This window comes from Bos mutus, chromosome X, assembly GCF_027580195.1.
Source record: "Bos mutus isolate GX-2022 chromosome X, NWIPB_WYAK_1.1, whole genome shotgun sequence".
In the NCBI taxonomy this organism is placed as follows: Eukaryota; Metazoa; Chordata; class Mammalia; order Artiodactyla; family Bovidae; genus Bos; species Bos mutus.
The window spans coordinates 91,683,055-91,710,963 of NC_091646.1; the positions used below are offsets into that span (position 1 = coordinate 91,683,055).

The following is a 27,909-nucleotide window of genomic DNA, read 5'->3' on the forward strand; positions in this document are numbered from 1 at the left end:
AAATTATCTTGGAGATTGATCTTCCCTCCTCCACGCTCCCTGTGCCAGCAAGTAGGTCAGGAAGGTCCCGGCGCAGCCACTGGCATTGAACTGGCGAGGGCACCCGCCGACTGTGCAGCATGCTTTTGTCAAAGAGACCAGGGCAGGGATGACCGCACTCTGTCATGGGCATCATCGCAGAGCTTCGTCCGCCCTCAACGGGCTGTGTCTTGGAAAGTGACAGCACGCAAGAGGCATCTCAGAGGGACCTTCGGGACAAATTCACTGCTGTCGTGTCCTCAGGGGACATCAGTGACACTCCAGGATGCAGTGAAGGCCGTTTCCTTTAGATCCAAAGAAAGTGCCCAGTGATGATGCACCTGAGAAACTGGCTGAGTAATGACATTGCCTGGAGAATCGGAAAGACCGCATGGATCAGACTTGAGGCTCTAGGAATCTGGCGATGAGTGTCCAGGCAAGCAGGCAAGTTAGTTATCCTCTAAGCCTCAGTTTCCTCATCTGTGAAATGGGGATACTAATAGTAGCTTTATTATAGGGTAGTTTTCTATATGAAATGAGATTAGCAATGCCTATAAAATGTTTAGAACTGTGCCTGGTGGATAGTGAGCCCTTTATAAATCCTAGTGATTGTTCTTCTAAGAGCTGAAAAAGGCTAGCGGCCCTTCTCTTCCCCAAATTCAAGGGCTTCAGAAAGGCTGTGTGGTGGGTCTTTCCGATATCCTCTCTTCCCTGCTTTAGCTGTCTCTCCATGGTGAGAGCAGAGTAATTTTTATCGAAGCCCAAAGCCAGGAAAAACATTGCCCGGAAGTCTGAAAGGGCAAGGTGGTTTATAATCTCGCCAAACAGCCATAATTTAGTATTGGTGGAGGTGCAGAAACTTTCCAAACAGAGCTAGACAATCTACTTGTGCTGGGGAGGAAGTCCTTTCCTTGAACTTGGCCCCACACTTTTTTAAAGCTTACCTGGGAGGAAGGCAAGCCTTCATGCAGATGATAAATTCTTAGGTTCCCATGGTGAACACAACAGATCAGCCAAGACCTGCTGATCCCAGAAAGAAACAAACTCTTTTTGTGATATTTACTGCAGTTGGCGAGTTGTCAAGACGACCCCAGAAGGACAGGATTGGAGAAACTATGACGGATCTGATCCCAGAAATAGTTTAAGGTTTGGGGGAACGGTACATATGCGTGGGAGACAAACAATTACTCTACTGGAAAGAGCCCAGCTTTAGAGTCAGATAAAATCCCCGTCACCAGCCTCAGTTAGACTAGCTGTGTATTTGGGGAGGGCAATAGTGAGCTTCAGTTTCCTCAGTTCTAAAATGTGAATCGTCATACCTAACCCATAGGGTTATTTGGGGGCTTCCGTGAGGTAACTTGGGAATGTACCTAATAAAGTAACTGAAAAGAGTGAAGGCTCTCAATAAACAGTAGCTGTTTTTATCATGGAGGAATTTATTCATCCTTAAAAAAGACTCTCTTTGCTAGCAAATGCATCATAACGACATGGTTACTGTTTAAAGTCGAATGTCATGGCGTTGAGAGAAAAATTCCCGACTGCCCAGGCTCACCTGTGACCAGAAGCCACTCTTCTGGTTCCCCAGGGTCTGGAGCAGAAAGGTAGTCTCAAGCTTTTGCCACCAAGAAAGGACCCAATGGTTGGCAACAGGCAGAATACACTAAAGAGGTTCTGGTTTGGGCTATGTCTTGCTCTTGGGCTAGGAGGTCCCTCTCTGATCTCTGGGAGGCTTATACTCAGTGGTATTTAGCAAGGATAGGCCTGCCCCCTGTGTGCACACCCAGGAACTCTGGCAAAGACCTGTATACCTGCATCCCACGCTCCCATGAGCCTTTCTGGGTTGTAACAGCTCCTCCAGCCTCATGCTTGACTTTCCTAATTTCTGTGGTCTCGATCCTCACCCGAACTACAGAGCTACCCGCCACAAGCCCAGACACTCTGCTTTTCCTGGCATGCACGCCCACAACTGTCTTGCTCTCTTAGATTTGGTTTCTTCTCTGGCCATGATAGAGAATATTGATTAGAGTTAGCAAAATGTATGAAGCATTCAGTGTTTCATGTACTGTTCATCAAGTATTTTAGGAGGAATTCCCTGGCGGTCCAGTGGTTAGGACTCTGCACTTCCACTGCAAGGGGTGTGGGTTCTATCCCTCGTCTAGGAAATAAAATCTTGCATGCTGTGAGATGCAGCAAAAAATGAAGGAAAAAATTTTTAGCATCTATATGTGCCACAAATGTGCTACAAACAACATTATGAGAATGTTATGTTTATACATGTTCATTGCTGGATATTGGTATAAAGTCAGTGTACAGTTATGACACGCCCTGTCCTTACAGAGCATACAGTCTCGCTGGGGAGACAACAGCCCAGGGAGGAACGCTCAGAGCCTATTAACAACAGGCCCCTGTATGCTGGGCCTCAGAGAGTGAGTCAGACAGTGGCAAGCCATGAGGTGGCAGGGACTGGAAGCGTTGTTCAGGAGTTTGGGTTTTATTCCAAATGCAGTGGGAACTAGTGGGGTAGTGACATGTGACTTTTTTTTGCAAGACCTTTGTAGCTGCCATGTGGAGCCTGGGTTGGAGGGGGGTGAGAATATCAGTGCAGAAGGCAGCAGGACTAGAAACCCTGCATGCTCATCCCAGCAAGATGGTGCCCTGGTGAGGGTGGATTTGGGAGAATGGGAAGAAGGAGGTTGACTGGATAGAAACATTCAGTAGCAGAATCAGTTAGCCTTGCCAGCAGACCTAGCGCAAGGCGAGGTGGGAGATGGAGACAGGTCTAGAATGACCCTTTCCCTCCCACCTTCAGGATTCTGCTTTAAACACTTAAGTGGCTGAGACTTTTCTGTGACAGGGAAGGGAGTTGGGACAAAGGGCAGGATTCAAGGGAACAGCTGGTCCCTTTTTTAAGGGACATTTTGCCCTGCTTGCCACTCTCTCCCCAGGACCTGTCACAGGGTGTGGCATTTAGTAAATAACCCCCAAATATCTGTAGATTGATTTTTTTTTAAAAAGAATACAGTTTTAAGTGTGCTATGAAGCAGAATGGGAAAAAAACATGGACTCTGTGACTGCCTGGGTTTGAATCTTTGTTGTTATTGTTCGGTCTCTCAGTCATGTCCAACTCTTTGCAACTCCATAGACTGCAGCACACCAGTCTCCCTCATCCTTCACCATCTCCCGGAGTTTGCTCAAACTCATGTCCATTGAGTCGGTGATGCCATCCAACCATCTCACCCTCTGTCGTGGCTCCACCATTTTCCGAGTGACTTTGGAAGTGTTCTATGACTTCTCCTACTTGGTTTCCTCATTCATAAAATGTGGATAATGATTCTACCTGCCTGAGAGGGAAGTTGTAAGGATTAATCGTTAATTTCTAGAAAGTCCTTAGAAGAGCGTTGCCAGCACTCTGCAGGTGTTCACTATTGTTATCATGAAGCTGGTCGAAGATGGATGGATTGAGATGCCAGTTGTGCAGTTGGTATGGGGGTCTGGAACTGGAAAAACAAATTGAAGGGTCATCAGCAAGTTGTTGTTCAGTCGCCCAGTTGTGTCCGACTCTTTGCAACCTCATGGACTGTAGCACACCACGCCTCCCTGTCCCTCACCATCTACCAGAGTTTTCCCAAGTTCATGTTCATTGATGCTGTCCAGCATCACTGCCTTGTGGCGAAAGGGCTTGTGTAACTCATTGAAGCTATGAGCCATGCCGTGCAGGGCCATCCAAGACAGATGGGTCATAGCAGAGAGTTCTGACCAAACGTGACCCACTGGAGGAGGGAATGGCAAACCACCCCAGTGTGCTTGCTGTGAGAACCTCATGAACTGTATAAAAGGCCATCACAAGTAGGTGGTATTTAAAGCCATGGGCCTGGGTGATATTAGGGGAGGGGAGAAGGACCCAGGCCCAAGGCAACTAGTAGAGCGTAGAGAAGAGTCCAGAAAGAGACTAAAAGATGAAAACCAGGTGTGTGTGTGGCATCTGGGAAGCTAAGATGGGGAGTGGGCAGGGGTGCTTAGTGCTTCTAAGGCCAAAGAAGGCCTGAACTGCAACCCCCCCCCCCGCCCCCCGCCGCCGCAATCCACCTCCCAGCAGCAAAAGGAAGTGACAGGTGATCTTGAGCCCTTTCTGCAGAATAGCTAGGGAGAGTGGAAGTTGAAGAGTGTGGGTTGAAGAAGGTGATAAATGATGCATCTATACAGTGAAATTCCATAAGCCTTGGCACAGACAAAGCCCATCTCCAAGTGCTGATATAGAAAATGATCTGTAAGATGTAGCAGAAAGTTTCATAGTTGAGGTACAGAATAGCTTGTGCACTGTGTTCCCATTTCTGAAAAGAAAGTGGTGCTGGGGGTGGGGGGTGCAGTGTTGAAGATGTTTACCTTTTGGACAAACAGGTGTCTGTATCCTTCCACGTTGTTTTTTGGTACAAGGGGTAAACAGTACTCAAATTGTAATATACTATATACTTCTGTTCTGAACATTCTGTTTTTCCCCTAACAATAGACCTTAGGGGTCACTCCCTATCAGTACTACAGAGCAGATTTTTTAAAATAGCTGCAGAATATTACCTTGTATACATGTACCTTCCTGTCATTGCTGGACATTGTTTCTGCTTATGCTGTTTCAAAGCTACAATGTATCCCAATATCGTAGACTTTGAAACTAGCTGACTCTGAGACTGCACACAAGGTAAGGAAATGGAAATACTATATGGACATAGACACCTCTTTTGAGAAGTACAGCTGTGCGGGGGGAACAGATAAATAGGGAGCCGGGACTGGGGTTAAGGAAGAGCATTCTAAAGATGGAAGATGCTGCAAGGGAATGAATGCAACAGTAATTCAGTAAAGAGTGCATGGAGGTGGGGGAGGGAGGCAGCCAGGAAGAGCCTCCCCAGTGATATTTTAGCAGGTGTAGGATAACTTAAAATGGTATGAGGCCCTGTGCTGAGAGCTGAGAACAGCAGGTTCCTAAACAGGCCTTCAGGAAGGTTCCAATCCAGCAGGGAAGCTATGGATGTTTCAAAGTCGGTTGCAATATTGTTAGAAAGTGGTTGATTTTGTTACTGAGGTACAAAGATCTACAAACATCCCACTGGGTGTGCCTGCTGGTGGAGTTTGCTCACACTTCCAGTGATTTCCCTGGGTTTCTGAAAAACCATTAGATTTTCCCATAGGGATTTAATGACATGCACACCCTGGAAGGCTTAAAAAAAAGGGGGGGGAATAAATAAATAAAATCCCAAGAAGAATTTATATTCCTGATGGCTTTGCTGATGGTCGTGTAAATTGTATATTTAATCAAAGGCACTCGAATGTCTCTTTTTTTTAACTATTGAAGAGCCATTTAAATGTCAACATAAGTGATTCCCTCCCAAATAGTGCTGTTTATACATTACTTCCCCTAATAGACCATAATGATTCATAAGGAGGCATTTCGCGCCTCTAAATTGTAGGCCTATTGAAATATAAATTAAGATGATAAATAATTTGACCTTACCTGAGAGTACTAAGTATTTACATGTGTCAAATACGAAATTACCCTGAAATCAGGGTCCCTAAAAAGGCAGCCTTGCTCTCCTGGCTGAATTCAGTAAATGAAACGGGTTTAGACATCTTTAGAGAGCAGAGGAAAGAGAGGGGCAGACACAAAAGAACGGGCCCGGGGACCCGGCCGTCCCTGCCTTCCAGACTTTGCCTGGGGCCGGGGGGCGCCGGACCCTCCCCGAGAGTGCAAGGCGAGTGCCGGTTGCCCCCGCGCGCTTCGCGCGCCCTCTTCGCCCCCTCCTCCCGCGACGCCGCTGGAGTTTCTAAACATGGAGTTCCTACAGGAACTTTGCCAGGCCGAGCTCGCCGCCCTCCCGGGTCCCCGCAGCGGGATTCACCGAGTTGGCGGCGCCGCGCGGCCTCCCCGCCCCCCACGCCTCCGGGGAGCCGCTGACCCGGCAGCCTCCAGCTCCGCGAAGCCGTTCCGCCGGGTTCATAACCCGAGAAGGCACGGAGCCTCCCGGGTCCTGCGCCCCCGCCCGACCCTGCCGGGGCCCCGGAGCGTGACAGCTGGGCGCCCCGGGCGGGACCCGAGCCCAACCTGCCCGCCGGGCCTGTTTGTTGGCGGCCGCCTGCGCTCGGGGCCCGGGGCCCGGGGCTCGGGGCTCAGCGAGCTCTCTGGTCCCCGGACCTGGGCCGAGCCGCAGGGGTCGCCCAGGCAGCTGAGGGGGCGCAGGCCACGGCGGGCCCGGGCTGAGTGCGTTGGCCGCTAGCGCCTGGTTTTTGTTTTGTTTTGAAGCCGGGCGTGGGGGAGGGGCAGCACCTTGTCAATGAGAAATTTCCTGTTCGCAAGACTCCGCTTGCAGAGTTTCTGTCCTGCCCTTGAACTGACAAGTGGATCTCCGCAGCGCGAGCCCCCGAGAATCCATCCAGTCGCGCCGGAGGCGCGCGAGGGTGGGGGCAGGGGCACCCGCACCGCGGCGCCGAGCCCCCGGGAGCCCGGCGGAGCGGGGCCGCCGCCTGCCTTCCCGGTTCCCGGGCGCACCCGTGAGCGCCCAGCCGAGCGGTGACTAATCTGCGGCTCTGGGCCTCTTGGCGCGCAGCCCGGGCTCGCCTCCCGCCCCCTCGTTCCTCCCTCCCTTCCTCGCCGGCCTCCCGGCCCCGCCGCGCCGAGCTCCGCAGAGAGAATCGCGCGGGCCGCCGCTGCCGCGTTCCCGGGAGTCTGGGAAAGCGGGCCGAGGCAGGCGGCTCCCGACCAGTCTCTCCAGTCGCCCTTCTTCGATCTAGGCCCGAATGTGCGTGTGTGTTTCCTTCCCCGCAAGCACTTTGATCAGCGCTTCCTCAACGCAGCCGAGGAGCCAGGAAGAACCGGAGCTTTTAACCCCCTGCGTGCCGCCCCACGGTGGGCTCCGTGGGGAGGGCGCCGCAGGGAGACTAGTCGACACGGGGGCGATCGGTTTGGTTTGGCAAGCCGGTGTCTGGAGGAGCCCGACCGGATCCGAGGAGCTTGCCCAAGCACGGCAGGCTCTCCAGGGGAGAGCAGGCCGCGAGGCCCGGGGCGGTTCGTTAGTGTTTCAGCCCGCTCGGGGGCCGCACAGTAACCCGACCTGCCCGGCGAGGCCAGGTGCGGGCTTGAAAGGCCTGGCAGGCGGAGGCTTCTGGAGGGGATCGGGAGTCCCCGGGGGGGACCCACTTTCACGCACCCTGCCCGCTGGCGCGTGGACGGCTCCCAACCCGGGGTGGAGGCCTCCTTCTGGCCCCGCGGACTAGGCTCTGGCCGCCACTCCCTCCCCTGGCCAGGCCTCGCCGGGGAGTTAATGATTGATTTACTGGCTCCGCGCGGCCGGCGCCCTCCCAGCTATTTGTCCAAGCTGAGGAGTTGCTGGCGAGCAGCAAAGGCTGGGAGCGCGGGGGTCGCCCGGGAAGGGAAGCCGCGCTACCGACGGGAATGAGCAACCACTTGATCAGCCCCCACTGAGTGGCTCTAGCTGTGTCCAGGGCGAACCTGCTGGAGGCCCAGGCCGGACTAAGGGAGCATCGGGAAGCTCCACACGTAAACGGGTTGGCAGCTGGTGATTAGGCCGCCCGGTTTTATGAGTCATAATGGGTCCCCTGCCTGGCCCTCAACCTGCTCGCTATGGACTCGGGGCGCCGGGGTCCAGGCGGTGGACCGTTCCAGGCGCGCAGAGGGGGATGCTCTGGGGGGCCCGGGCCGCCGAAGGCGTTGCGCAGGATTTCCTCTCATTTCTAGCAGAAGGCAACACAAACACCCTAAATCAAACCGCTCCGACAACCGAGGGCTCCACACAGACACATCAATAAGGATTTCGCCTCCCGCGTTCGAACGCACTGAAACACTTGTCCTATTTTTATGCAAATGACACCACACAAATAGATCTCGCAGGCCCTGGAGTGGGGCGAGAGGAGGAGGGGCGCCGTCGCCCCAGCCTGGGGTGCTGTGAAGCAGGGAGGGAATGCCAAGCCCGCACCCCAGGACCCGCGCCGGCTCGGGCGCAGCGGGGCTGGTACTGGCCAGGCAGCCCGCCCCGCGCGCAGTGGCTCCCTGCCAGCGCCGCCAAGTCGGCCGCGTCCCCAGGCTGCCTGCAGAGGCGGATTAGGGAAGGAGCGAAGCGAGCCTGTGACTAATCGCGAGGCCTCGGACCGGAGCACCAAGGCCATGTGCGACTGACAGGATCGACACTAGCAGAGGACACGGCGACGCCTCGCTTAATTGCAGGCTTAAAAAATTGCCGCCTGAGCAGCTCCGGTGCGGAGCCACGGCGTGCGCTCTGGGCTGGGGAGCGCGCCGGGGGGACCTGCGCTCTAGCCCCCGGGAGGGAGGTTTGGCGTCTCCTGGATCGAGGGATCTGACCCTCCCGTCCTTCCCCCACTCTGCAGGGTCCCCCCACCCCCACCCTGCTTGCGGACCGACTGTAGCGGAGCCGACCAGTAAAGTAAGATCCAGCTCCCAGGCCTAGGTTTCTGACCCTTTCCCCCATGGGCCCCACGTTCCCCCTTCTCACCGTAGATCCTATAAAAGAGGCTATACAGTTGGATGAGAGATTCCAACAAACCCTTAATATAAAAACCACACACGTGAACCACTTTCTTCTCTTCCCTCCTCTTCCTAATCCACCGGCTGATACAAAGCCCCGAATGACCAAAGGGAGGGAGAGGCAAGTCAGGGCTTCAAGGAGCGAAGTCACCGAGTGCCCCAAACTCAGGGCCCACAGACATGCACCCTAGGATCTTCATGCCTGGTTATAGCCCCTCTACCCCAGACGTCCTTCCTGGAGCACTGAGGCCTCGCGGGGGAGAAGGGGGGAAGCGTCTGCAGGCAGATCGGCCTGCGTGTGAGAGGGGAGGGTGGAAGGCGGGGTGGTGGGGAACCCAGCGAGAGAAGTTTCCACCACGCTCTGGTCGGCTCTGCCAAAATCCCCGGGCCCCTCCCCGCCCGCACCGCCTTCCGTTGCCACCACAAGTTTGGTTTAACGAGAGCTCGGGACAAAAGCAAACGTTTTCTATAGACCCCGAAAACAAAGGGGAAAGAGACGCGCGGGGCGGCCGAGAAGCGGCTGCTAGCGTAATGGTGCCGGGCGGACAGCAGAGCATTAGAACTGCAAAAGCCGCGCGGGCGGGAGGAAGTGCGAGGCGGGAGGCGGGAGGCGGGAGCGCGGGGAGGGCGGGCGGGGGAGGGGCGCTGCGCCATGTTTCCGTGTCACCCGCCGAGTCGCCGGCGCTGGGCTCGGCCGCCGGCTCCCGCCTGCCTCCGTAACAGCAGAAAGCGTGCGATTAGCAGCCAGACAGGCGGGGACTCCGGGCCCGCGGGGCCGCCGCACACGCCGCCCGCGGCCCGGGCCCGCGCCCCCCCGCCCGCCGGGTAATCATCCTCCTCGCCGCAGCGCTGTGTGCACTCTCATTAGAGCAGGGAGGCTTTTCTCTGCGCACTCGCTCGGCTCCCGCTGGCAAAACAACGCCTTCCTCGGCCGGGCCCTGGGCCAGGAGCGCCGGGGAGGGCGGGACGGGGGAGGAGGGGTGAGGCAGGGCAAGCGGCGCAGGTCATCTCGGCTGCCCGATCTCCTCCGGGCACGGAGGAGATGGGGAGGGTCCATCGGCCCTCTCCACGCGGAGTGCCAAAGTCCGAACCCCGTACCAGTGCCGCCATGACCTACTCTGGTCCCCCGCTGGAGGCTAGAGTGAGGGCCGAGGGGAGATGAGTGTGTCTGGTTTGGAGAGCGGGGGCGGACACCGGGATGGCTCCCAAAACAGGTTTTGCCCCATCTATCTTGCAAACGACCTCTTAAGGCCAGAAGCCGGATCCCACGGTTGGCGGCCCTTCGACCCTCAGGAAGACCCCAGTTCCCCGAACTTCGGGCCTGATTGCACAGAAAGGATGGGAGATGGGGGTGGCCGGGGCGCGGCTGCGCCTGGACCTGAGCTTCGGAGCCCCATTTTCTCCGCGATCTCTGCACACAACAGTAGGCAGCCTCTCCCAGCACCACGCGCCCAGCTGCAGGGCCTGGGAGCAGGTGTTCCTGCCCGGCGGGAGTGGCGGCTCCGCGCCCCTCCCGTCCCAGCTGCGGGGGGAGCCGCGCTGATGGTGGTAATAGAGAAAGGTCTCGCTGGACCGCGAGTAGGGTCCTCCGGGTTTAAATGGGGATGCTCCAGGGCGAGGACGGCCACCTGAGACCAGGAGGGATCGAAGGTGACGCGCAACTAGCCCTCGTCTGGAACAGCCCTGGGGGCCAGCGGAGGCCGCTCGGGGCGGCGCAAGGGCTTCCGGTCCCGGTGACTGCGGCGGCGGCGGCGGGGCGGCTGGGAAGTTCCCGGGGCGGCCGCGAGGAGCACCCTCCTCTGGCTGCCGCCGCAGCGCAGCTTTCGGAACGGCGCCCTAGGAACCTCTCTGCGTCTGGCAGCGCCGATCTCGGCCGGCGCGGGGATAGGGGCTGCGGGCTGCGGGGTGGTCCAGACCCGGCCCCGGGCAGGGCGGGGGAGGCGGGGGCCGGAGACCCCGCGGGAGCTGCGGCCCGCCTCCCAGCCCCCGCTCCTCGCCGCCGCCGCCGCTGATATGGCGGGCACGTGAAGCGCAGTTCGGCGCCTCGGCGCCAGCCAGGGAGCGGCCTGCCCCGCCGGCTCAGCTTACCCGCGGGCCCAGGAACGCGGAACCGAGCCCGGCCGGGCCCCGCAGAGCCCGCGCCCCCGCCCCGCTGCCAGCTCGCCGCGGCCCCGCACCCCGGTCCCCTCCCGCGCCCGGCCTTGGGGCCGCGCCAGACGGCTCGCCCGAGGGGAACTCAGGCTGACTAATGGGACGCGTGTGGGCCTTACGTGAGGCCCGGCTGTCAGCGGATGCCCGCTCGCTCGGCGCCTACGCCGCGGCCAGGCTTTTCGGGGAAGGACGAGAGGAGGGGTTTCCCCGCTCGGCGGTTTCGACTCCCCGGGGACTATCCGGCCGCGGCTAGCCCCGGGCTTTAGGTCGCGCCCGGAGGGGGCCGACTCAGTGTGCGCCCGGCGCCGAGGTGCAAACCCGGGATGAGGGGTGAAGAGGTGGGATCTCGGGAGCTCTAAGCCGGAGGTGGGCGCAGAGGCTCATCAACTCGGCCTGGGGTGCCTGCCTGGATGTTCGCGATCTGGCCAGCGGCTGGGCTGGGGGAAATTTACAGGCCGCTCTGCAGGCCTGGAGTTCAATACCGAAACCTCCCTCAACAAAGTCTTCCGGAAACCCCTTGGTGAGATTTTTGTGCGAGAAAAGGATTTTATAAGGCTCCTCGAGAGTCCGGTTCGGCTGAGGGTTCTCAGGTTCCGGGGCTCATGACGCCTTTTCCTTCCTTTACAGGGGCCTGTAAAAATCAGCAGAGTTTCTTATTATTTCTCATTAACAACCACTTCGTGTTGACATAGTTATATGACCCTCCCAAATATAACTACCTGTTTAGTTTCAACACACGAGCGAGACGATGAAACACAAACACCGATCAGGAACTCAGAGAAGGAAAACCCGGCTGCGAGCTTGGGGTTGGAGGCAGGATAATTCCTGATCACGCATCCCTGGTTTTATTCAGCCTAATTACACTAGTAATCCTGCCCCCCACGAGAAAGCCTGAAACCCTGTAGTCGAGGTGCGACTTTTCCTGGGGAGTCCCGCGGATGAGGAGGGGGTTGCTGGTGTAGAGGAGGTGGGTTTTAAATGTCACTTCCAAATGAAAATGCTTTCCTTCAGCCTTTTTCTTTTTTTGATGCAGTTTTCGAAAGGAGCATTTTTGCGAGATAAGAAGTGACCGATCAAAATCGCTGAGGGGAGGTTGTAAGCAGCCGCTTTGCCTCAGCTTAGCCTTATCTTATCTTTCACACTTGCATGGCGGAAAAAAAAATTGGCTTATCTTTATCCCCACCCCCTTCTCGCCTTAATTGCTAAAAAACACTGGTGTGTTAAACGGGGAGGAAGGAGGTCTCAGGATTGTCAGTGGAAAGGGAAGATTCAAAAATGTGGACACTTTGGGGGAAGCCAGGGTAGCAGGGTTTATTCTTTCCCCCAGGCCTTTCTAGTACGACGCAGAAAAGGTCCAGTCCGGGGTGGAAGGCTGGATGGCCAGATTAAAAAAAAAAATCTAGGTATGGCCTTGGGTCGTGTGGCTTCCCTAGGCCTCGCTTTCTCCGCCCTGCGTTTACCAACCTCACCTTCCCTTCATCTCTCAAAAGCTAGCAGTGGGTCTCTGGTTGAGGCCTCTCATTCTGCCTTCGTCCCCCCCTCTGCCTTTTCCTCCCCTCCACCCCGCACACACCCCCGTTTGGGGGAGGGGGATGCAAGGCAGGGACGCATGGCCTGCTGGAAATCATTAAAATATATGCGAATGTCTGCAAACACACACTTTTAAATCATGGCGTTTCCCCTCCACGCTGGTATATTTAAACTCCAGAGCGAGCTAGATCTCCTCCCTCTCAGTCGTTTGTCTGTGTCACCGACAGGCCGCTAATGGCCGGGCTTCCAGGCGCTGTGCATTATGCATTAGCCTCCTCCGAGCGCCGCACACAGAAGGTTCTGTCAGGCCTCGCAACACAAACCACCCAGCGCCCCCCACCCCCCACTCGCGACCGGGGGCTGTGCGGTGGCCAAAGTGCTGGAGACTCTGGGATGCAGGGGTAGGGGGGCGCGCGTCGAGGGCGAAGGCCGAGCCGAGTGGACCCGGAGGGGGAATCGGGGAGGGGTGGGGGAAGTGCTCCGGATTAGGCCGTTTGGAATCTCCCTCCCTGCGCTAGCCCCAAGTTTTGTTCCTGGCTGACCTTCCCTAGGCAGCTGCCCAGCTCCACTCACCTCGGTGCCCGACTTTGTGGGGGCCCAGAGGTACTTAGGGACAGGCCAGCGCCGCGTTTCCATCTGCTGGGCCGTACTCCCTTCTGGCCCCGAGCGAGGGGCTGGCGGAGCCTTCCGGATCCCTCCAGTCCCCGGGGTGCTGTCCGCGAAAGGGTTCGGGGTGGTGCGTGTCAGCGGAGTCCCGCGGCCGCCGTGGAGGGAAGCTGCCGAGAAAATGTCTCGGGCCGAAAGCCGCCTTGCAGGGTCTGCGAGCGAAGAGTTGGTGTTCTCCGCCCCCCTCTTTCCGTGGTTCCCACTCACTGCCCCTGGCTAGGTAAAATATGAGCTGGAGAGACCGCGCTAAATAAGCAGCCAGGACGGGACGTGGCGTCCGAGTTTATCTACAGGAGCATCTAGCCCAGCTCGGCGGCTTTCAGGTCTCTTAAGCCCGAACCAGGTGGGACGCAAGAGGAGGCCTCCCCAAGCCGCCAACACCCATTTCTCAGAAAGCCCCCCTCAGTGTCAACGGTAGTTCACCCACCCGTGCCTGGTCAGAGCCTGAAATCGAGCCCAGACCAGAAATTTTGAGAGGCAGTTGCTGCTACCATGTTGGGCCTGCCTTCTGGACCCTCCTCCGGAGGAGGCCCAATAACCCTTCAAAGAATAGAGCAGCCATCTTCAACCTGGAGACTCCTAAGTCTAGCAGACTCCTACCAGGGAAGGCAGCTACCTTTAGATGTTTCCAGTTAACTGAAATCCCTGGGACAAAGATGCCTTTTGCTTGAGGGATGGACCAGTGGATCTTCTAAGTGGCACCCGTGGTAAGCCCAGAGTTCTTTTACAAAGTGACCAGGAAAGACTGTTCCTGGGGGTGTTTGTGTATTTTTAAAAATACTTAAAGTAGATCACAATATATAAAATAAAAATACAGTCTCTGTAATCACCCCAATCCCACCCATTTCAGTACCCAGCATCATAGAAGAGAACAGCTGCTGAAGAGCCCCATTGGGGCCTATAAAGCTTTATAATTTAGTCCCCACATGGATGTTACAAACAAACCCCACACATCATGCTGGGATCCCAGGGTCCCCCAAACTCCAGGTAGGACCCTCACTATGGGATGCATGGCCTTTCCCCTAGGGCTTGGGCAGTGAATGAAGGTGTGGAAGAGGACTTGGCCTGCCTTACACAATTAACCTGTCAGGAAAAGGGCAACCAGGCTCCTGGCCTGCTCCTCGAAGAGCCAACCTGCTTGTCCATTTGCAGACGCTGGATAGCATGGGCAGCAGGAGAGTGCCCGAGAGCCATAGGTTCTAACTGGGAGGCCCTTCCCAGGGAACCAGCGGCAGGTGGGAGGGGGTGGCCCCTGCAGCTCGGTTGGAAGCACCTCGCCTTTCTGTGCCTATTTCTTTATTTCTCCGCTGCCTTTGCGGCCTCCCCTCCCTTGCGCTCACTCGCTGGCTCTCTCCCGCCACCGCCTCCTCCTCTGCTTTCATTGAAATCCTCCCCTTGCTGAGTGCCGAGTGTAGCAGCCTGACCCCCAGGTCAGCTCCCCAGGGACTCCTGGGAGGGCAGAGGAGGGAGGGAGCAGGAGGAGGCCCGCACACGCTGCAGGCTCCGCAGTGTCCCCAGCTCCCAGAGCCCCTTCCTGAGTGGGGATGTAAGATGGGACTGCTTCTCCTCCCTGGAACAATGCCAATGAATCCGGCCAATTGGTGTAAGCTCCCTACTCCTCCTCCACCTTAGAGCACCTCAGGAAAAATCTCACCTTTTAATTCCCAGTGAGTCATGAATCCCCTCTCCCTCACACATACATTCATACCTCTTAGGACTCCCTTAATAAGATATTTTAAAAATCCCAGAGTTGGAAATGTATCCCCTCAGAGATGGAAGAGAAACCCTTTAATCCCACCAACTTGCACAAAGATACCATGCAGGCAATACTCCTTAAAAAGGGTGTGTGTGTGTGTGCGTGTGTGTGTGTGTGTGTGTGTGTGTGTGTGAATGCTGCAAATTACGTCAAAGGCAAATTTACTGGTCTGTTTGTCTCCAGCATCAAATTTCTCCCACAGTCAGCCCTTCTCTGGCCCCTTCGCATTTACAGCACCGCCCCCTCCCCAATTCATTTTTAACTCTAGGACTTTTAAAGGTAGACAAACAGGCCCCTTTGTCAGCAGCCCTGGGAGGCCACAGGACTCAGAGAGGCTGCAGGCTCCGGGTTTTCACTTGGTTCCTGGATTTTCCAAAAGTTCTGGATGGTTACATGCAACTTTTAACTCTGGGAAAGGCCCCTGCCTGTGGGGGAGAGTTGGGGAGGCATGGGAAGGGGAGAGAAGGTGGCTGGGCACGGGGCCAGGGTCTCTGCGGCAGCCTAACTGAGCCGGAAGAGGCTGGCACGGCTCTGAACTCGCCCAGGCCAGCTCTCCCGCGAGGCCCACAGTGGCGCAGCGGCCTCCTTGCCTCCTTGTGGCCTCTGAACCGCATTCAGAGAGTTTCCCCACAAATACCCAACTTCAGCCTTCCTGGTTATTTTAGACTTGTTTTGAATAAAAAGAGTCGCTTCAAAAAGAAATGTTGCTACAACACACAACCAGAGGCCTTTTCTCCAGCTGTGTCTGTAACTTGCATGCGTTCAGTCTAATAACTTTTAATGTCTGGCCCTAAAATGTCTTTATAAAAAATAGCTTTACAGCATAATAGTCCAGGTGTCTTTCTGCTTGTTACCAGAGATTAAAAAAATGTGTGGGTTCGCTTTCAGAGACATCCACCTCCAGAAAGACGGGGAAGAAAAAGGCATACGTTCTATTATGCAGGCGCGAGTCCTGGAAGCGGTGGCAGCCCCGCAGGGCTGGGGACTGCTCACTGGGGCACTTGCCTGCCCGTCTTTTGCATCAGTTGTTTTAAGCAGCTCTGGAGCATGAAGATTTAATTCTGCCTGAAGTTTCAGGTTTCAAACGGTAGAGATGTTTCACTTCTGCTTTGAAAAGAGCTGTTTTTATAACTATGTACTGAGAACTAAAACAGAATAAATAAAATCGCACCTAACACCAATCCTATAGTCAGGATTAAGTCTAATTTTTTTAAAGGGATCTACTAGCTAGAGCTGATTTTGGCCTTGACCTTGACTTAGTAATCAACTTGAGATGCTTTTGATTATTTTTGGTATGGAGACACTCCAGGATATTTTAAAACTTTCCGTGTGGATTTACAAGCCACCTCCATTTCAGATTGATGTTCTCATCGAGCTTGCACCATCTTGTCCTTAGGCGGAAAGAGACTCCCCCACCTTCAGCATAAAAAGACCCTATCCATTAACCGAGTGGGTCACCTATTGCGGTGATGTCCCGGCCCGCGGTCTGGGTGCGGTTAGGCCGGAACACCCCTCCCCCCACTCCCATCCCTTCCCGCCTGCTTCTCGAACTGGGGCTTCTCAGCTCGCCTTAGAGGCTCTGAGCTCCGGGGAGGCCGGAACCTCGCCTCTCCGCTTCCCCCTCTCGCCTGCCTGCCCCCACCCTACCCACCACCCCCGCCCGCGCGCCCAGCGCCGCTCCGGGTGCGCTGGAGAAGCTCAATACGTGTCAATTGAATTGAACTGCTGCGGGCGCAGGCTGTACGCCGCCGCCGAGCTCCGATCAGCACGACGTTACCGAGTGGAAATTTATGGAGCGAACGGTGTAAGCCAAAAGTTGCTCCCTGCCAAGGAAAATAAAACGCGGGAGATAATCTCCCGAGGCAGGGGTGAGGGGCCAGGACAGACCCTCCAATCATCTGAGATGCAGACTGTGAAATGCACGAGAACGGGGATAAATTCTGGCGAATCTCCGCTCCCCTACCGCCCCCACCCCCGCCTCCTCGTGCCCCACGGGCTGCCTTCTCCGTCCCCCGCCTCTCCAGACAATTCCCACACAATCGAAACGTCCGGGGAACTCGGGCGCAGAGTTCGGGCGGAACGGCCACCGTTGCTCAGGGTGGTGTCTAAAGGTAGTTCTTGACATCGAAATGGGAAGGGGCTCCTCCGGGAGGAAGGGGCGACCCAACGTGGGGATGGGCACCGACGCGCACCCGCCAGGCTCCACTGGGTCTCGGAGGGGACGCGCGACCGGGAGAGCGCAGAGCTGGTGGCGAGAGGAGGCAGCGGCGGCTGCCACTGGGGTTTGACAGCTTTGGCTGAGCGGAGTGCGAGGCGCTTTATGGTAATTGCGGTCCTCCACTGGCCTTCTGGGTAGCGAGGGGAGTCTCGGCGCGCGGCTGGGAGAGCCGCCCCCGCCGCCCCCATCCCCTCGGCTTAGGATCAGCCGGCCGCCCGCGCCGCCGCCGCCGCCGCCCGAGTCGGTCTCTGGTTCGCCCAGGACGCGCGCCCGGGCGGGGTGTGCGCAGCCAACTCGGTCCGAGCGGCGGAGGGGAGGGCAAGGGGCGGCGGGGGGGGCGCCACCCAAGTGGTCTGGGGTTCGGACCCAGAGAAGCGAAACGCTCCGAGGATCGATGACGGCTGGGGAAACTCGGGCAAACCCTTACTGGGGAATCACCCCTCCGAAACCCCACCGCCGAGGCGCCGCAGCGGAGGGTGAGCTGAGGCTGGGGGAGCTCAAACTTGCGAGAGCTGGAGGCGGCGGCGGGCGGGCGGCTGTCGCCCGAGCGCTGCGCCTGCGGGGGGAGGGGAGGCGGCTGCTGGGAGGGAGGGAGGGAGGGAGGGCGAGAGGGCGGAGGGAGGGGGAGGAGGAAGAGGAGGGAACCAGGGAGGGGGGACGCGTTGGGATCGCGGCGTGCGGCGGCAGACGGAGCCCAGGCTCCCAGCGGCAAGGTGAGCAGAGCTACGCTCCTCGCTGAACGTGGACCGAGCTCGGCGGCTGCGGGGGAGACGCGCCGGAGCCGCGACCGAGAGCGGGAACGAGGCGGCGGCGGAGGGGGAGCCCGTGAGCCGCCGGGCGGGGAGCCCAAGCCGCGCTGTCGCCGCGCAGGGACGACTTGGCCAACACACTCACACACTCACACACACCCAGCCCGAGCGGGCGCTCGCGGCGAACCGTCAACATGGCGCTGGGGCTCCTGCCCGAGCGCGGGCGGCAGCAGCGGCGGTGCGGGAGCTGCTGAGCCCGACCGAGCCCGGCCCAGCCGCCGGAGCCTGGAGGATCGCGCGGGGTTGTCGCCACCTGCCTGGAGGCTTTGAGGCCGCCCCGCCCCGCCCCGCCCCCACCCGGCCCAGAGCCCACCCCTCGGCGGGGCCGACCCCGAGGGCAGCCGGCTGGCAGCAGACGGCGAGGGAGGCGAGCGAGCGCGGCGCCGCGAGCGGGCTGCGGGCAGCCGGGGACGGCAAACTTTGCTGCTCGCCGCGCTTCCCCGGCCCGGCTCCTTCTTCCGTCGCCAACGTCGCCACCCCACTTTCCTCCAACCCCGCACACCAGTTCCCATCCACCCCGTCGCCCCTTGCTCCTCCTCGCCGCCTCGACTCTGCTCCGGGGAAAAACTTCAAAGCGCCGGATCGCAGGCTCTCTGCTTACTCCCCGGCCGGGGATTTCAGGTCAGTGCCCGAAACACCTTTCCCCGGGGGAGGCGGCGGGCTGCAGTCGGCCCCCTCCCTCGGGGCCTCCGCTCGCGGCGGGTGGTTTCTTTTGACTCTCGCGTACCCCCTCGAAGCTTGTGCCTCGCGCTTCACTTTGGCTGTTTTGCTCGCTTTCATTTTTATTTCCTAGCTATAAGTTATTAAAAATGCAGCCAACCTAAGCGGCCCCAAGTGGGCTCCGGGGAGGGAGGGGCGCGGCGGGGGGGGGGTGCTGCCGCCTCCCGGGGGGCTGGGAGGAGAGCGGGGAGTTCACGGAGTGGAAGTTTGCAGCTAGTGTGTGCCTGTGTGCGCGGGAGCGCGGTCGTCGCTGAGCGCCGCGAGTCGGGCGCGGTGGGGGGGGGGGGGCAGCGGGGGGGAGCTGGGCTGGAAGCTGGGAAGCTCGGCTCGGCGTTAGCTCGCTAGCAGGAAGGGGAGGGCGGCGGGTTCCCGTCTGCTTTCTTTTTCGACTCGGGAAAGAACTGTAAAAACCCCCAGCCGCCGCTGCTTCGTCTCGCCTCTCCGGGGGCCGCTCGTTCCTGCTCGTGGAACGACGGCGTGTGCGTGCGCAGGGTGTGTGTGGCGGGCGCCCCGGGCCGAGCCGAGCTCGACCTGCTGCCGCCGCCGCCGCACAACTCGGGAGGGGAGTCCCGGGATTTTTTTTTTTTTGGCTTGCTCCAAAGCGCGAATCACGTGGATTTAAAAAAAAAATACTAGGAAATCGAGGAGAGCGAGGGGTTCCGACTCGGCCCGTCCACCCGCCCGCCAGGTCAGACGCTTTGTTTTGTAAATGTTCTTTTAAAATTTTAATCTGCGACCCTGGTCCACCCCCACCCTCCCCACGAAGTCGTAGGGTTGGTTTCAAGTTGTGAGTCCCCAGGGGCGGGGGTAGATCGTGCGGGGGCGGCGGCGGGAAGGGAGAGCGAGGGGGTGGGGGCTAGACCTGGGCAGCTACGAGTCTGGTGGGAAGCCCTGTAGGGCGTGTGCAAGTCTGTGGCCGGAGGAAGTTGGTCCCGCTCGGAGGGCGTGCGGCGCGGAGGCTGAGGGCGAAGAGGAACTTGCGCACACGGCGCGATCCTCCGCCGAGGCGGGGAGGGCGAGGCGCCTCCGCGCCGCGGGGCCCGCGCTCGGAGCAGGCGGGCGGCTGCGCTGCAGAGCCTCCGCCAACTCGGGGGCTCGGGGCGGCGGCGACGTGCGCCGGCTGTTTACCAAGCAAGCCCTGGGGCGCCGTGTGCGGAGTAGGGTGGCTCGAGGCACGCGTGGTCCCGGTAGGCTTCCCGCCGCCTGCACTCTCGAGTGGGCACGTCCTCCAGTCCCTGAGACGGCTGAGCCTGGCCTCGTGTAGGCCGAGGCCGGGCGAGGCTTAATTTGCTGTTAATGAATCTTTCCCAGAAAGTCCGCGATCTTCAGCTAGTGAGTGCCCGCGCGCGAGGACGCGCGCCGCCGGCGTCTGAAGGGTGGGGGTTGGGGGAATGGAAGAGCGAAGGAGGGGGGAGGGTTATGTGTATTTAAAAACAAACCTTAAAAAGAAACCAGCGCGCTTCAAATAGGTATCCGTAGAGCCTCCTGTGTCTAGACTAGACTGCTCTGGGTTTTAGCTGTTTTTTTTTTTTTTCCTTTTTATGAGATTAGGCCAGAGATGGGGTAAGTGTTGTTTGGTTCTAGGGGTAGCCTCCTGGAGAAAAATCTTTTAAATGACTTGGGAATAAAAAAGCGGAGGAAATGGCCCACCCCAGAAGGTGGTGGGTGGTGAACGCAGACAGACTTGAGTATTTCTAGCCATCTGACACTTCCTGTGGCACTGGAAACGGACACCGCGGGCCGAAATCAATCCTTACGAGGTGTTGGATTCGGTTTTGCCAACAGAATTGCTTGTGTGGAAGGCATTTTAAGTGTCGGCCTCCGAGACTCCTGTACGTGGACACTTGGAGAATACGTTTGCATAGCGACCCTTCCCACTCCACCCCCGATTTGTTATCTGCTCTGGGCTTTGCAGTGGTGGTTCTCGTGTTTATCTGGGCCATGATTTCACCGCGTGGAGGAAGGGTGGAGATGGTGGTGATTAATATGCCGTCCAGGTTTAATCCGAGGCCGGCCTTAAGTATGCGGGTTGACGGCGCCACTCACCGGGATTGGCCTGAGGTAGTGAGGGGAGCGCGCGGGGTTCGGGCGCCAGGCGCTCGGCAGGCAGGTCGGGGCTGGGGCTTGGATGGCCCCAGCGCTGTCCTTTGAGGCGCTGTCACCAGTAGGTGACTGAGAGTTAATTAGGAAGTGTTCTCCGGATCAATGGGCCGCACAGCTCATTAGCGATTCTCTCCAGCTCTTTGCAGGGCCGGCCGGGCCTCTGCCTCCCACACAGGCCGGGGCCCCGCGGCCAGGGCTGCGGGGAGCGCCTCTGGGAAGTGGGGAAGGACTGGCGGCGAGGGGCGGCGGGGAGGCGAGTGTAACTTCGCCGGCGGCGTGTTGCGTGCGGAGCCCCGAGGCCCAGCGCAGCCCGCTTTTTCTTCCTGCTCTCGATCGCCTCGACTGTGTCTTTAACTCGCTCCCGCTCGCGTCGCTGCCTGGCTGTTCCTCCCCGCCTCCCTCGCCTATCTCTTGTTCTCTAAGCACGACGCCTGTGCTCCCCGCCCAGTTTGGGATTAGACAAGATAAAAATAGGACTGCCCAGCGCGCAGAGCTGTGACTGTGTCCCGGCAGCCGGGCTGGCGGGAGCGCTGGGGGCCGGGGCGGCAGCGCGGTGCGCTCGGGGCAGCCCGCGCCCGAAGGCTCCTACCCCCACCCCGCCGCCGGTGCGGTCACGCTCCAGGGTTCGGTCCGCCGGGAAGCCGTGCGGGCAGGGGGAACCCGGGCAGGGTCTCGGCGCTCTCACGGGTGTTGTTGGTGTGCCTGTGATAGATCGGTCTAGACAGGCATGCAGGCTCCCTCCCGGCTGAAGGACGGAAGGGGGGGCGGGCCGCGGAGGCGGCAGCAGACTCCCGTGAGCCGCGAGTGAGCGAGCCACCCTGCGGGCCCAGCGACCAAGGGTGAAGGGAAGGCTGCGAGGATTTCTCTTAACCCTCTAAAGGCGAAGGGAAGAGTGGGGGTGGGGAGTCTAGTAGAAATTCCTGGAGGCAAAGTAGCCTCCAGGTTGGAGGGGGCGGGAGTCTGGACCCAGGGTTTGTCTTTTTCTGTTCTGTGTTTGCACGCTGACATCCTGGTGCATCCGGCTCGATTCTTCGACGAACCAGACGCAGCTGCTAGGTGATCTAATTTGACCCGATACTTCTTAATGGGGGAGATGTGAACACACACAATGGGCACCCCTCACTTAAGGAAGTGAGTTTGAGAGATGCAGAGGTTAGATCTCAATGTTCCCAGCGGCCCGGTGTGGAAAGGTCTGCTCAGAGCTTTAGTGGGGTGGGGCCTCTGACGGAAACTGCTGCCGACCCAAGCCTGAAATGCTCGGCCCATGTGTGCAGGTATGCATGGGAGAGAGCAAAAGGGTTCTTGAGTTGTCTGTGTAGAGACACTTTTAACCATTAACTTGTGGAGAGTTCAGATCAGATATGTTCAGGGAGACAGCGTCCAAACAGGAATTGGACAGTGATGTGTGCAATGTATGTATGGACACATACAGGGGACTCACCATTGAATTGGTCTAAAATTTTAATACAACTCTTGAAGGCATTGGTCTAGCTTTTGCAGAGGTGGACAATTGGCGGGTAGGTTACTCTATATAAAAATGAATCATTAGTCATGCTCCTCTCCTTCCCCCTTCCTCTCCCTTTTAGGGATTGTAATCTTAGGGGAATCCTCTAGGTACATTTAAACTACAAACCAACATTGGTCTGGTCTGAAAATGAACCACATTATAGGCAAAGCAAGAATGTAAGTCGTGGGGAGGTGTACTGTTAGACAGGAATGCACAGATTAAGATGTGTGCCTGAATGACATGTGCTGAGACAAATCAAGACACTTGGGCTCCGATGCCCACACGGAACAAGAGATACAGAAGAGATAAAGAACTGGCCAAGAGGAATGTAAACATGGATATGCAAATACTGAGACCTAGAGCGAGATTCTAGGAGAGAAAATCCCAGACTTTGTTGAGCTGGAAACTGGGGCAGAATTTCTGTAAGTTCGTTCCAGAGACAAAAGCCCATTTAAAGGTGTGAAGAGGGTCACTTGGAAACACAAAAAGCATTCATATGCACACATCCACGCTTAGATACACAGGCTGAATGACAAAAACTCCTCAATGCCTGATGGAGACTTTCCTGCCCAGGGAGACCGACCAGGGCACGGAAATGTGCGCCACACAACCACATTCACACACTCATTTACCGAGAAATAACGTGTCTGGCTAGAAGGAAACTGAGGGCAGAGGCGCCTAGCTAAGGGTAGATGGTCCTCAGTCACTAAGATTGCTTCTTGGTTATAGTTTCTTCCAAGCCAGAGTGGGGGAGAAGGTATGTCTTGACCAGGTTGGAGGATTTCTAAAAGATTTTTGAGCTCTTGACCTTGAGAGGATGGATGGTGGAGGAAGACTAGGAGTAAGCGTTACACTCCTGGCTGGGGAGGAAGGGATGCTGGGCTGCTCTAAGTCCTGTTTGCTAAGGTTGGCGCACAGGGTCTAGTGAACAGAAAAAAGTGCGAAGTTCGGCCTCTGGGCAAAATCAAGGGGAGGTATGCTTTTTTTTTTCTTTTCCTGGAGGAGACCGTGCGGGGACGGCCTGCTCGGTAGGGAGGATTAGCAGGCGCCTCTGTGACCCCAGACGTGCACATAAACTAGGCTTGGGTTTGGTTTGCCCGCGGCGTCGATTTGCCGCGGTCCCTCTTTGTCTGAGCCCAGCCGGGAATTCCAGCTTTTATTGGGAAGACCGCACTCGGGTGGAGCCCGCGCTGGGTCGGGCGGGGCAGGGCTGGGCCGCGGGGCTGGGAGGGAGGCTCGCCGGCCGCCGAGCCGCCCGAACCCCTGAATGGTCCTGGGGAGTGCCCAGCGGCCTCGATCAAGCTACCTCGGTGGTTTCCTCGAGGGCGCCGGGCTCGGCTGACTCGGCACGGCGGGTCAGGGGGCGTGCGGGTACACTTGGGCGGCCGCGCCGCCCCCCTCCCCGCGGGACCACCCCTCCCCCGCCAGTCCGAGGCCGAAAGGAGCTCTGAAGGCCCTTTGTTAGGCTCCAGGGTCACACCCGTGGCCCGGGGGCCGCGCCGGGGCGGGAAGGCCTTGCTCTCCGCGAGAAGGGACGTTCTCCTGGCTCGGAGGTCTCCAGCCGTCTGCTCACACGGTTTGGGCCTGGCGGTGCCTCGCCCAGTTTGGGGAGGGGAGGCCGAGGCCCGCCGCAGCCCGCCTGGGCTGCTTCACCCAAAAGTCCGGCCGGCAAGATTCCGTCTGTTTGCAAGGCTGGCTGCGCTGCCGGGGCCTAGGTGGTGGCGCCCGCTTGAGTAACAGCCGGGGTAGGAGTGGAATGTCTCCTCACGCCGTCCCCGGGGCGGCCCAGCCTCCTGTGTCTCGAGCACTTGGCCCAGGACCGACGGCTTAGGCTGGTTTCCCCCCATGTGTTTCTCCGCAAGGGGTAGCTGACTTTTTGTTGGATGAGAATTAAAGAACGAGCTTTTCCCGCAACGTTTTGGTAGAAGGCCCTCTTTCCCATTACAGGCTCATTTCCACCTGCCCCCAGTAGAGGATCTTGGGAATGGGGGGGGGAGCCCCTGCACTTAGTTATTCCTTAGAGCCATGTCTCCCTGCCAACCATTGCCCCTCAGCACCCACGGGCTCCGGCGCCCCGTGATTAGCGGGGAAGTCCGCTAGGAGAAGATCCTGACAGCATAAAATATAATTTGTGATCTAAAAGACAGTTTCCAGTATAATCTCATTATGCACCACAGACTCCCGGTGTTATTTTGTGGAAGGCGGACAATGATCAATTTACATTGACCCGGGGCTGGGCGAGCTTTTAGATGGTAATTGCCATATTGATTTGCATGCAAAAAGGAGACCTGCTAAAATTAAAGACCGGAAGCTAAATTAAACTAAATTTATTGTCTAGGTGCAAACCGGAGAAACTACTGGGGGGGTGGGGGTGAGTCAGGTCAGGGTGCCAGGAGCAGACCAGGTGAGAAGCTTTGGAACCTCAGAGGGTTGGGAGCTGTCTTTGCTCTGGTGATTTCAAAATGTGAGGAGGGGGCTTGTTTAGGGTATGGGGACCCAGCGGGGAAAAAGTTATAAACCGGCACTACTGCATTGAAGGCACTAGGGTCTTTTAATGCTAATAGTAACTGCTGGGGGGGGGGGAGAGGTTTATAGGGCTATAGAGGGGTCTTCCTGAACCGTTTCCGGCACCCCTCATTTCTATTGTTCTACCTGAGCGCTCACAGCCATGCCCAAGGACACGCAAAATTCTTGGATCTGAAGCGTTAAAAATTTTTGTAAAGGCAGGCCTTTAACCTACCCCCCGCCCCCCAGCCGTCAGGTCTTTCTGAGAGAACTAGAGTAGGGGGCGGCTCTGCACCCGCGCGCCACGCCGCGAGCAGGCTCGGACCGTTGGAGGCTGCGGGACTTCCTCCCTGGACCAGCTCCAGACTCGGCCCGACGCCGTTGTCTTCCGGAAGCTCTCTTCAGGTGGCCCAAGAGGTGGGGGTCGGGGATGGTCTGCCGGGGCTGGGGGTCGTCTCCCTGGAGGCTGAAAGGGCCTGCAAGAAGGTGGAGGAGGGAAGGCGGGGGCTGGAGATCCTGCCCCAATTGGCAGTTATCGCCAAGGCCGGAAAGTTTAAAAAAGAGAGAAAGCCACTGGCCGGGAGCCAGGGCCGGCCGGGCCGCCGGGGCGTGTTCGGCTGGCTAGAGGGGTGAGGACCCGGCGCCGCCATCGCCTCGATCCCTCCCGTGGCCGAGGCTCTGGCCCGCCCCAGGGGCTCCGGGAGCCATTTCGCACATCCGGAGCCTCGGCCTCTGGAAGAGACACCCGCCCGTGGCCGGAAAGCCACAGGGGCGGCTGAGTGTCCGGCGCTCCTGCCTGTTCACCTTCCCACCGAGCCGAGCTGGAGACGGCTCTTGGTCCTGAAGCCGGCCGCATCTGTGGCAACGGGTGTGGAGAGTTCCTGGAGCATCTGAAAGCCCGGTACAGACCCAGAAATTGAGGATGGGGTGGGAAGGAGGTGCTTAACGCTGACACTGCGCTTCTTGGATGAGAAGTTGGGCAACGAAAAGATAAACCCAGCCGCCAGCTGGGACTTGGACTTGGCCACTTCCCCCTCAGTTTCCCTCCCCAGCTCACTTTGGTCCTCAGGTCCCTAGGAAAGGTAGGTGTAGGCACTCTTTCCAAAGGGCTTTTGCTCTACCTAGATAACTTGATTTATTGCTCCATGTGGCAAAACTAGGGTGGCAAGCCTAGTTCTAGTTCCAGGTGTCAGCACTTTAGCGCCCACTTTCTGCTGCCTGTTCTGGTCTCCTGGAGGGGGAGTGTATGGAGCCTTGTGGGGATCCCTGGCCTCACACTGGGGTGTTCCAGTTCAGGGCGATGTGTAGGATGTCAGTGGAAAGACTAAATATGGACCGAGCGATTTCTCAGTGTAGGAGAAACTAGGGTGCAGGCTCCTGGTAGATCGAGTTTCCTAGGTGCTGAGTGCTATCCTTTTACCCTGTGTTGGAGTAAAAGGGCCGAGAAAGCTTCCCGAACTTCTTGGTAATTCCAAATGGCACGGTTTGACCAATACTTGGCTCCTCTCCGCAACTCCAGGACTGAGTTTGACCGTGGCCCATTTTTACTAGCTGTGTGACCTTGGGGGCAAGTTATTTATGGCCTCTGAGCCTCAGTAAGTTTCTTCATTTGTAAGACTGGGAATAATTATCCACCTTTAGGATCAAAGAAGACTACTGGGCACATAGTAGGCCCTGAGGATTAGTAATTGCTTTGAATGACTGGTCAGGTTCCTATAGGTTGCTTCTCCATTTCCTCCTTTCCCTGAGGACACACCCCCCTCCCTCCCACCTGCTTAGGCCAACCTTGGAGGGGACCAACCTGCTGGTTAAGCTCCCCTCCAAGGGTGTTCCCGAGGCTTTTTCTCCAGGTCTGTCTTGGTGGGTTCCTCTTTCCCTTTGTTACAGTTCTTTACATTCTGGGCTTTAAAGGATTCCATATGAAAAGGCTGGGTTTTTTTTTTTTCTTCCCCCCCCTTGCCGGAGTGGGATCATTTTTATGGTTAGGAATTGATTCCAGAACCAGTATCTAGGTGCTCTTTGGCTAGTCCTCCCCTCATTCTTTTTGGGGGAGGGAACAGCAGCAGCTGGACGAGAGACCTGGTGGGAAGAGGTGAGAGGGTCTGGCCCGCTGTAGAGGCCAGAGGTGCTGTGGTTTGTTTGATAGGGATTAAGTCCGGATGTTATGAGGTCTCAGTGTGGTTTTCAATAAAGTCTGCCAGGGATTGCTTCTTTTATATCGATATGTATTTAAAAAAATTACTAGCATGAGAAGAAAACCAGACCTGTATGGATCCAGGCCGGTAGTAAGCTACTGTGATCAGGTTTCTTACTCGACTCCCAGAGGGGAAGTCAGCGTTTGATTGAAGCTACACTTGGTTCTTGACTCTCTGGGGATGCCTGCTCTGAAACAGGAGCCCTCCCTTACTCTCCCCCACCCCCCCCCTTCCCTTCTTCCCCTAAAAGCCTTTGTGCTGAAAGAGCTTCAGTAGGCATGAATCCCTGGTCCCTCTCTAAAGAATGCCTCCCAGCCTTTGCTGACATTGTTTTGCGAACAGTGGGTTTTACCAGGCCAGCAGTTTTCCCCCCATCTTAGCTCACTATTTTAGAGGTTAGAGTATGGCCAGGATGTGCCCAACTGCAGTGCTTTCCAGAGTGTGTAGCCAGGACCTTGCCTGTAATTCTGAAGACACCTTAACCTTTACCCTTAGGTGCGCCACCCCCACCCTCCGTGGAGGGGGTGGGTGGTGAAGGTGGGGAGAGCGAGGCCAGGAGATTGTTGTGGAGGGTCTGTTTGTTTTCTCCAGCCTCGGGCTGAGGGGTGGAGTGGGGCGAGTCAGTCCGTTCCAGCCTTGGGTCTGATTTAAAACTTGGTTTAATTGGAGAAACTCTTAGGCATTTAACAGTTCTGTACAAAGGCAAACTTGAAATAGCTCTAGGCCTACGTCATTTAAGAAAGAATAAATGAAGTACAGAAATGTCCAAACTATGTAAATCCTAGAGTTGTCTGCCCTCCCATAAACACATGACAAGTGCCAAGGCATTTCCAGTCAAAACACCCATGGAACCAGCAGCCTCCATCCTTTGTATTTATTATTTTATTAACAGCATTTTACACAGCATTTAACAAGCACAGCCTGCCTGCTTTCCACCGCGGCTCTCAGCGGACTGAGGGGTGGAAAACAGATGAGGGTGGTGAGAAGTGGGCTCTAGACGGGCAGGGACAAAAGGAGCATTGGGGGTTCCTTTCGTCTGGCCCCAAAGAGAAGACAAAGTCCTGCTTTGGAGGAGGAAAGTTGGGCAGATGTGGTGTGTCTAGTCTGCACTTCGATTCCAGGTGTGAGGCTGGGTCTGCCCTCCCAGTACGCTGCCCATCAGTTATTGGTGCTTTTCAGAGACTAA

General features: G+C 57.3%; 1 protein-coding gene and 1 long non-coding RNA gene across 15 annotated transcripts in view; one reads left to right on the forward strand and one right to left on the reverse strand.

Annotated features, from left to right (window-relative positions):
- BCOR (BCL6 corepressor) overlaps positions 1 to 27,909 on the forward strand; it is a 119,752-nt gene that overhangs the window by 56,384 nt on the left and 35,459 nt on the right. For 5 of the 14 annotated variants that reach the window (XM_070366425.1, XM_070366427.1, XM_070366428.1 and 2 more), the window contains exon 1: positions 17,564 to 18,314. The exons of 3 other annotated variants lie outside the window; for them this stretch is intronic. The gene's annotated coding sequence lies outside the window, so the exon portion shown is untranslated. Of the gene's footprint in view, positions 1 to 17,098; positions 17,361 to 17,562; positions 18,315 to 18,800; positions 19,102 to 19,578; positions 19,601 to 27,909 lie in introns of those variants that run through there. 6 more of the 14 variants (XM_070366423.1, XM_070366424.1, XM_070366416.1 and 3 more) reach the window with 5 other exon arrangements.
- LOC138986352 (uncharacterized) lies at positions 3,091 to 6,566 on the reverse strand. The gene is made up of 2 exons (XR_011463184.1): positions 6,332 to 6,566; positions 3,091 to 3,515 (listed from the first exon to the last, which is right to left on the reverse strand). It is a non-coding gene; the product is annotated as an uncharacterized lncRNA (long non-coding RNA).